Genomic DNA, 10,581 nt, shown 5'->3' with positions numbered 1-10,581 from the left:
TTCACAACAAGATGTTCAATAGTAGTCCAACTGTGGACAGCAGCACCATTCACAACAATATGTCCAATAGTAGTCCAATCTGTGAACAGCAGCACCATTCACAACAATATGTCCAATAGTAGTCCAATCTGTGAGCAGCAGCACCATTCACAGCAATATGTCCAGTAGTAGTCCAATCTGTGAGCAAAGCACCATTCACAACAATATGTCCAATAGTAGTCCAAACTGTGAACAGCAGCACCATTCACAAAAATATCTCCAACAGCAGTTCAATCTGTGAACAGCAGCACCATTCACAACAATATGTCCAATAGTAGTTCAATCTGTGAACAGCACCATTCACAACAATATGCCCAAAACAGTCCAATCTGTGAACAGCAGCACCATTCACAACAATATCTCCAACAGCAGTTCAATCTGTGAACAGCAGCACCATTCACAACAATATGTCCAATAGTAGTCCAATCTGTGAACAGCACCATTCACAACAATATGTCCAATAGTAGTCCAATCTGTGAGCAGCAGCACCATTCACAACAATATGTCCAATAGTAGTTCAATCTGAGAGCAGCAGCACCATTCACAACAATATGTCTAATAGTAGTCCAATCTGTGAACAGCACCATTCACAACAATATGTCCAATAGTAGTCCAATCTGTGAACAGCGGCACCATTCACAACAATATGTCCAATAGTAGTCCAATCTGTGAACAGCAGCACCATTTACAACAATATGTCCAATAGTAGTCCAATCTGTGAACAGCAGCACCATTCACAACAATATGTCCAATAGTAGTCCAATCTGTGAACAGCAGCACCATTCACAACAATATGTCTAATAGTAGTCCAATCTGTGAACAGCAGCACCATTCACAACAATATGTCCAATAGTAGTCCAATCTGTGAACAGCAGCACCATTCACAACAATATGTCCAATAGTAGTCCAATCTGTGAGTAGCAGCACCATTCATAACAATATGTCTAATCGTAGTCCAATCTGTGAACAGCAGCACCATTCACAACAATATGTCCAATAGTAGTCCAATCTGTGAACAGCAGCACCATTCACAACAATATGTACAATAGTAGTCCAATCTGTGAACAGCAGCACCATTCACAACAATATGTCTAATAGTAGTCCAATCTGTGTACAGCAGCACCATTCACAACAATATGTCCAATAGTAGTCAAATCTGTGAGAAGCAGCACCATTCACAACAAGATGTTCAATAGTAGTCCAACTGTGAACAGCAGCACCATTCACAACAATTTGTCCAATATTAGTCCAATCTGTGAGCAGCAGCACCATTCACAACAAGATGTCCAATAGTCGTCCAATCTGTGAACAGCAGCACCATTCACAACAATATGTCCAATAGTAGTCCAATCTGTGAACAGCAGCACCATTCACAACAATATGTCTAATAGTAGTCCAATCTGTGAGCAGCAGCACCATTCACAACAATATGTCCAATCGTAGTCCAATCTGTGAACAGCAGCACCATTCACAACAATATGTCCAACAGTAGTCCAATCTGTGAACAGCAGCACCATTCACAACAATATGTCCTATAGTAGTCCAATCTGTGAGCAGCACTATTCACAACAATATGTCCAATAGTAGTCCAATCTGTGAGCAGCAACATTCACAGCAATATGTCCAATAGTAGTCCAATCAGTGAACAGCAGCACCATTCACAACAATATGTCCAATAGTCGTCCAATCTGTGAGCAGCAGCACCATTCACAACAATATGTCCAATAGTAGTCCAATCTGTGAACAGCAGCACCATTCACGACAATATGTCAAATAGTAGTCCAATCTGTGAACAGCAGCACCATTCAAAACAATATGTCCAATAGTAGTCCAATCTGTGAACAGCAGCACCATTCACAACAATATGTCCAATAGTTGTCCAATCTGTGAGTAGCAGCACCATTCATAACAATATGTCTAATCGTAGTCCAATCTGTGAACAGCAGCACCATTCACAACAATATGTCCAATCGTAGTCCAATCTGTGAACAGCAGCACCATTCACAACAATATGTCCAATAGTAGTCCAATCTGTGAACAGCAGCACCATTCACAACAATATGTCCAATAGTAGTCCAATCTGTGAACAGCAGCACCATTCACAACAATATGTCCAATAGTAGTCCAATCTGTGAACAGCAGCACCATTCACAACAATATGTCCAATTGTAGTCCAATCTGTGAACAGCACCATTCACAACAATATGTCCAATAGTAGTTCAATCTGTGAGCAGCAGCACCATTCACAGCAATATATCCAATAGTAGTCCAATCTGTGAGCAGCAGCACCATTCACAGCAATATGTCCAGTAGTACTTCAATCTGTGAGCAGCAGCACCATTCACAACAATATCTCCAACAGTAGTCCAATCTGTGAACAGCAGCACCATTCACAACAATTTCTCCAACAGTAGTTCAATCTGTGAACAGCAGCACCATTCACAACAATATGCCCAATAGTAGTCCAAACTGTGAACAGCAGCACCATTCACAATAATATCTCCAGCAGCAGTTCAATCTGTGAACAGCAGCACCATTCACAACAATATGTCCAATAGTAGTTCAATCTGTGAACAGCACCATTCACAACAATATGCCCTAAACAGTCCAATCTGTGAACAGCAGCACCATTCACAACAATATCTCCAACAGCAGTTCAATCTGTGAACAGCAGCACCATTCACAACAATATGTCCAATAGTAGTCCAATCTGTGAACAGCACCATTCACAACAATATGTCCAATAGTAGTCCAATCTGTGAGCAGCAGCACCAGTCACAACAATATGTCCAATAGTAGTTCAATCTGAGAGCAGCAGCACCATTCACAACAACATGTCTAATAGTAGTCCAATCTGTGAACAGCACCATTCACAACAATATGTCCAATAGTAGTCCAATCTGTGAACAGCCGCACCATTCACAACAATATGTCCAATAGTAGTCCAATCTGTGAACAGCAGCACCATTCACAACAATATGTCTAATAGTAGTCCAATCTGTGAACAGCAGCACCATTCACAACAATATGTTCAATAGTAGTCCAATCTGTGAACAGCAGCACCATTCACAACAATATGTCTAACAGTAATCCAATCTGTTTACAGCAGCACCATTCACAACAATATGTCCAATAGTAGTCCAATCTGTGAACAGCAGCACCATTCACAACAATATGTCCAACAGTAGTCCAATCTGTGAGCAGCAGCACCATTCACAACAATATGTCCAATACTAGTCCAATCTGTGAGAAGCAGCACCATTCACAACAAGATGTTCAATAGTAGTCCAACTGTGGACAGCAGCACCATTCACAACAATATGTCCAATAGTAGTCCAATCTGTGAACAGCAGCACCATTCACAACAATATGTCCAATAGTAGTCCAATCTGTGAGCAGCAGCACCATTCACAGCAATATGTACAGTAGTAGTCCAATCTGTGAGCAACAGCACCATTCACAACAATATGTCCAATAGTACTTCAATCTGTGAGCAGCAGCACCATTCACAACAATATCTCCAACAGTAGTCCAATCTGTGAACAGCAGCACCATTCACAACAATATCTCCAACAGTAGTTCAATCTGTGAACAGCAGCACCATTCACAACAATATGCCCAATAGTAGTCCAAACTGTGAACAGCAGCACCATTCACAACAATATCTCCAACAGCAGTTCAATCTGTGAACAGCAGCACCATTCACAACAATATGTCCAATAGTAGTTCAATCTGTGAACAGCACCATTCACAACAATATGCCCAAAACAGTCCAATCTGTGAACAGCAGCACCATTCACAACAATATCTCCAACAGCAGTTCAATCTGTGAACAGCAGCACCATTCACAACAATGTGTCCAATAGTAGTCCAATCTGTGAACAAACCATTCACAACAATATGTCCAATAGTCGTCCAATCTGTGAGCAGCAGCACCAGTCACAACAATATGTCCAATAGTAGTTCAATCTGAGAGCAGCAGCACCATTCACAAAAATATGGCTAATAGTAGTCCAATCTGTGAACAGCACCATTCACAACAATATGTCCAATAGTAGTCCAATCTGTGAACAGCCGCACCATTCGCAACAATATGTCCAATAGTAGTCCAATCTGTGAACAGCAGCACCATTCACAACAATATGTCCAATAGTAGTCCAATCTGTGAGCAGCACCATTCACAACAATATGTCCAATAGTAGTCCAATCTGTGAGCAGCAACATTCACAGCAATATGTCCAATAGTAGTCCAATCAGTGAACAGCAGCACCATTCACAACAATATATCCAATAGTATTCCAATCTGTGAGCAGCAGCACCATTCACAACAATATGTCCAATAGTAGTTCAATCTGAGAGCAGCAGCACCATTCACAACAATATGTCTAACAGTAGTCCAATCTGTGAACAGCAGCACCATTCACAACAATATGTCCAATAGTTGTCCAATCTGTGAACAGGAGCACCATTCAAAACAATATGTCCAATAGTAGTCCAATCTGTGAACAGCAGCATCATTCACAACAATATGTCCAATTGTAGTCCAATCTGTGAACAGCACCATTCACAACAATATGTCCAATAGTAGTCCAATCTGTGAACAGCAGCACCATTCACAACAATATGTCCACTAGTAGTCCAATCTGTGAGCAGCAACATTCACAGCAATATGTCCAATAGTAGTCCAATCTGTGAGTAGCAGCACCATTCATAACAATATGTCTAATCGTAGTCCAATCTGTGAACAGCAGCACCATTCACAACAATATGTCCAATAGTAGTCCAATCTCTGAACAGCAGCACCATTCACAACAATATGTACAATAGTAGTCCAATCTGTGAACAGCAGCACCATTCACAACAATATGTCCAATAGTAGTCTAATCTGTGAACAGCAGCACCATTCACAACAATATGTCCAATAGTAGTTCCATTTGTGAGCAGCAGCACCATTCACAACAATATGTCCAATAGTAGTCCAATCTGTGAGCAGCAGCACCATTCACAACAATATGTCCAATAGTAGTCCTGTCTGTGAGCAACAGCACCATTCACAACAATATGTCCAATAGTAGTCCAATCTGTGAGCAGCAGCACCATTCACAGCAATATGTCCAGTAGTAGTCCAATCTGTGAACAGGAGCACCATTCAAAACAATATGTCCAATAGTAGTCCAATCTGTGAACAGCAGCACCATTCACAATAATATGTCCAATTGTAGTCCAATCTGTGAACAGCACCATTCACAACAATATGTCCAATAGTAGTCCAATCTGTGAACAGCAGCACCATTCACAACAATATGTCCAATAGTAGTCCAATCTGTGAGCAGCAACATTCACAGCAATATGTCCAATAGTAGTCCAATCTGTGAGTAGCAGCACCATTCATAACAATATGTCTAATCGTAGTCCAATCTGTGAACAGCAGCACCATTCACAACAATATGTCCAATAGTAGTCCAATCTGTGAACAGCAGCACCATTCACAACAATATGTACAAAAGTAGTCCAATCTGTGAACAGCAGCACCATTCACAACAATATGTCCAATAGTAGTCCAATCTGTGAACAGCAGCACCATTCACAACAATATGTCCAATAGTAGTCCAATCTGTGAACAGCAGCACCATTCACAACAATATGTCCAATAGTAGTCCAATCTGTGAACAGCACCATTCACAACAATATGTCCAATAGTAGTTCAATTTGTGAGCAGCAGCACCATTCACAACAATATGTCCAATAGTTGTCCAGTCTGTGAGCAGCAGCACCATTCACAACAATATGTCCAATAGTAGTCCTGTCTGTGAGCAACAGCACCATTCACAACAATATGTCCAAAAGTAGTCCAATCTGTGAGCAGCAGCACCATTCACAGCAATATGTCCAGTAGTAGTCCAATCTGTGAGCAACAGCACCATTCACAACAATATGTCCAATAGTACTTCAATCTGTGAGCAGCAGCACCATTCACAACAATATGTCCAATAGTAGTCCAATCTGTGAACAGCAGCACCATTCAAAACAATATTTCCAACAGTAGTTCAATCTGTGAACAGCAGCACCATTCACAACAATATGCCCAATAGTAGTCCAAACTGTGAACAGAAGCACCATTCACAACAATATCTCCAACAGCAGTTCAATCTGTGAACAGCAGCACCATTCACAACAATATGTCCAATAGTAGTTCAATCTGTGAACAGCACCATTCACAACAATATGCCCTAAACAGTCCAATCTGTGAACAGCAGCACCATTCAAAACAATATCTCCAACAGCAGTTCAATCTGTGAACAGCAGCATCATTCACAACAATATGTCCAATAGTAGTCCAATCTGTGAACAGCACCATTCACATCAATATGTCCAATAGTAGTCCAATCTGTGAGCAGCAGCACCAGTCACAACAATATTTCCAATAGTAGTTCAATCTGTGAACAGCCGCACCATTCACAACAATATGTCCAATAGTAGTCCAATCAGTGAACAGCAGCACCATTCACAACAATATGTCTAATAGTAGTCCAATCTGTGAACAGCAGCACCATTCACAACAATATGTTCAATAGTAGTCCAATCTATGAACAGCAGCACCATTCACAACAATATGTCTAACAGTAATCCAATCTGTGAACAGCAGCACCATTCACAACAATATGTCCAATAGTAGTCCAATCTGTGAACAGCAGCACCATTCACAACAATATGTCCAATAGTAGTCCAATCTGTGAGCAGCAGCACCATTCACAACAATATGTCCAATACTAGTCCAATCTGTGAGAAGCAGCACCATTCACAACAATATGTTCAATAGTAGTCCAACTGTGAGCAGCAGCACCATTCACAACAAGATGTCCAATATTGGTCCAATCTGTGAACAGCAGCACCATTCACAACAATATGTCCAATAGTAGTCCAATCTGTGAACAGCAGCACCATTCACAACAATATGTCCAATAGTAGTCCAATCTGTGAGCAGCACCATTCACAACAATATGTCCAATAGTAGTCCAATCTGTGAGCAGCAACATTCACAGCAATATGTCCAATAGTAGTCCAATCTGTGAACAGCAGCACCATTCACAACAATATGTCCAATAGTAGTCCTGTCTGTGAGCAACAGCACCATTCACAACAACATGTCCAATAGTAGTCCAATCTGTGAGCAGCAGCACCATTCACAGCAATATGACCAGTAGTAGTCCAATCTGTGAGCAACAGCACCATTCACAACAATATGTCCAATAGTACTTCAATCTGTGACCAGCAGCACCATTCACAACAATATCTCCAACAGTAGTCCAATCTGTGAACAGCAGCACCATTCACAACAATATGTCTAAGATTAGACCAATCTGTGAACAGCAGCACCATTCACAACAATATGCCCAATAGTAGTCCAAACTGTGAACAGCAGCACCATTCACAACAATATCTCCAACAGCAGTTCAATCTGTGAACAGCAGCACCATTCACAACAATATGTCCAATAGTAGTTCAATCTGTGAACAGCACCATTCACAACAATATGCCCAAAACAGTCCAATCTGTGAACAGCAGCACCATTCACAACAATATCTCCAACAGCAGTTCAATCTGTGAACAGCAGCACCATTCACAGCAATATGTCCAATAGGAGTCCAATCTGTGAACAGCACCATTCACAACAATATGTCCAATAGTAGTCCAATCTGTGAGCAGCAACATTCACAGCAATATGTCCAATAGTAGTCCAATCATTGAACAGCAGCACCATTCACAACAATATGTACAATAGTAGTCCAATCTGTGAACAGCAGCACCATTCAAAACAATATGTCCAATAGTAGTCCAATCTGTGAACAGCAGCACCATTCACAACAATATGTCCAATTGTAGTCCAATCTGTGAACAGCACCATTCACAACAATATGTCCAATAGTAGTCCAATCTGTGAACAGCAGCAACATTCACAACAATATGTCCAATAGTAGTCCAATCTGTGAGCAGCAACATTCACAGCAATATGTCCAATAGTAGTCCAATCTGTGAACAGCAGCACCATTCACAACAGTATGTCCAATAGTAGTCCAATCTGTGAACAGCAGCACTATTCACAACAATATGTCCAATAGTAGTCCAATCTGTGAACAGCAGCACCATTCACAACAATATGTCCAATAGTAGTCCAATCTGTGAACAGCAGCACCATTCACAACAATATGTTCAATAGTAGTCCAATCTGTGAAAAGCAGCACCATTCACAACAATATGTCCAATAGTAGTCCAATCTGTGAACAGCAGCACCATTCACAACAATATGTCTAATATTAGTCCAATCTGTGAACAGCAGCACCATTCACAACAATATGTCCAATAGTAGTCCAATCTGTGAACAGCAGCAGCATTCACAACAATATGTCCAATAGTAGTCCAATCTGTGAGTAGCAGCACGATTCATAACAATATGTCTAATCGTAGTCCAATCTGTGAACAGCAGCACCATTCACAACAATATGTCCAATCGTAGTCCAATCTGTGAACAGCAGCACCATTCACAACAAGATGTACAATAGTAGTCCAATCTGTGAACAGCAGCACCATTCACAACAATATGTCCAATAGTAGTCCAATCTGTGAACAGCAGCACCATTCACAACAATATGTCCAATAGTAGTCCAATCTGTGAACAGCAGCACCATTCACAACAATATGTCCAATAGTAGTCCAATCTGTGAACAGCACCATTCACAACAATATGTCCAATAGTAGTTCAATTTGGGAGCAGCAGCACCATTCACAACAATATGTCCAATAGTAGTTCAATCTGTGAGCAGCAGCACCATTCACAACAATATGTCCAATAGTAGTCCTGTCTGTGAGCAACAGCACCATTCACAACAATATGTCCAATAGTAGTCCTGTCTGTGAGCAACAGCACCATTCACAACAATATGTCCAATAGTAGTCCAATCTGTGAGCAGCAGCACCATTCACAGCAATATGTCCAGTAGTAGTCCAATCTGTGAGCAACAGCACCATTCACAACAATATGTCCAATAGTACTTCAATCTGTGAGCAGCAGCACCATTCACAACAATATCTCCAACAGTAGTCCAATCTGTGAACAGCAGCACCATTCACAACAATATCTCCAACAGTAGTTCAATCTGTGAACAGCAGCACCATTCACAACAATATGTCCAATAGTAGTCCAAACTGTGAACAGCAGCACCATTCACAACAATATCTCCAACAGCAGTTCAATCTGTGAACAGCAGCACCATTCACAACAATATGTCCAATAGTAGTTCAATCTGTGAACAGCACCATTCACAACAATATGCCCAAAACAGTCCAATCTGTGAACAGCAGCACCATTCACAACAATATCTCCAACAGCAGTTCAATCTGTGAACAGCAGCACCATTCACAACAATATGTCCAATAGGAGTCCAATCTGTGAACAGCACCATTCACAACAATATGTCCAATAGTAGTCCAATCTGTGAGCAGCAACATTCACAGCAATATGTCCAATAGTAGTCCAATCATTGAACAGCAGCACCATTCACAACAATATGTCCAATAGTAGTCCAATCTGTGAACAGCAGCACCATTCAAAACAATATGTCCAATAGTAGTCCAATCTGTGAACAGCAGCACCAATCACAACAATATGTCCAATTGTAGTCCAATCTGTGAACAGCACCATTCACAACAATATGTCCAATAGTAGTCCAATCTGTGAACAGCAGCACCATTCACAACAATATGTCCAATAGTAGTCCAATCTGTGAGCAGCAACATTCACAGCAATATGTCCAATAGTAGTCCAATCTGTGAACAGCAGCACCATTCAAAACAGTATGTCCAATAGTAGTCCAATCTGTGAACAGCAGCACTATTCACAACAATATGTCCAATAGTAGTCCAATCTGTGAACAGCAGCACCATTCACAACAATATGTCCAATAGTAGTCCAATCTGTGAACAGCAGCACCATTCACAACAATATGTTCAATAGTAGTCCAATCTGTGAAAAGCAGCACCATTCACAACAATATGTCCAATCGTAGTCCAATCTGTGAACAGCAGCACCATTCACAACAATATGTCTAATATTAGTCCAATCTGTGAACAGCAGCACCATTCACAACAATATGTCCAATAGTAGTCCAATCTGTGAACAGCAGCAGCATTCACAACAATATGTCCAATAGTAGTCCAATCTGTGAGTAGCAGCACGATTCATAACAATATGTCTAATCGTAGTCCAATCTGTGAACAGCAGCACCATTCACAACAATATGTCCAATAGTAGTCCAATCTGTGAACAGCAGCACCATTCACAACAAGATGTACAATAGTAGTCCAATCTGTGAACAGCAGCACCATTCACAACAATATGTCCAATAGTAGTCCAATCTGTGAACAGCAGCACCATTCACAACAATATGTCCAATAGTAGTCCAATCTGTGAACAGCAGCACCATTCACAACAATATGTCCAATAGTAGTCCAATCTGTGAACAGCACCATTCACAACAATATTTC

This window comes from Pristiophorus japonicus, unplaced genomic scaffold (genome assembly GCF_044704955.1).
Source record: "Pristiophorus japonicus isolate sPriJap1 unplaced genomic scaffold, sPriJap1.hap1 HAP1_SCAFFOLD_456, whole genome shotgun sequence".
In the NCBI taxonomy this organism is placed as follows: Eukaryota; Metazoa; Chordata; class Chondrichthyes; family Pristiophoridae; genus Pristiophorus; species Pristiophorus japonicus.
The sequence above is the reverse complement of the archived record's forward strand: the minus strand, read 5'-3'. Positions refer to the sequence as shown.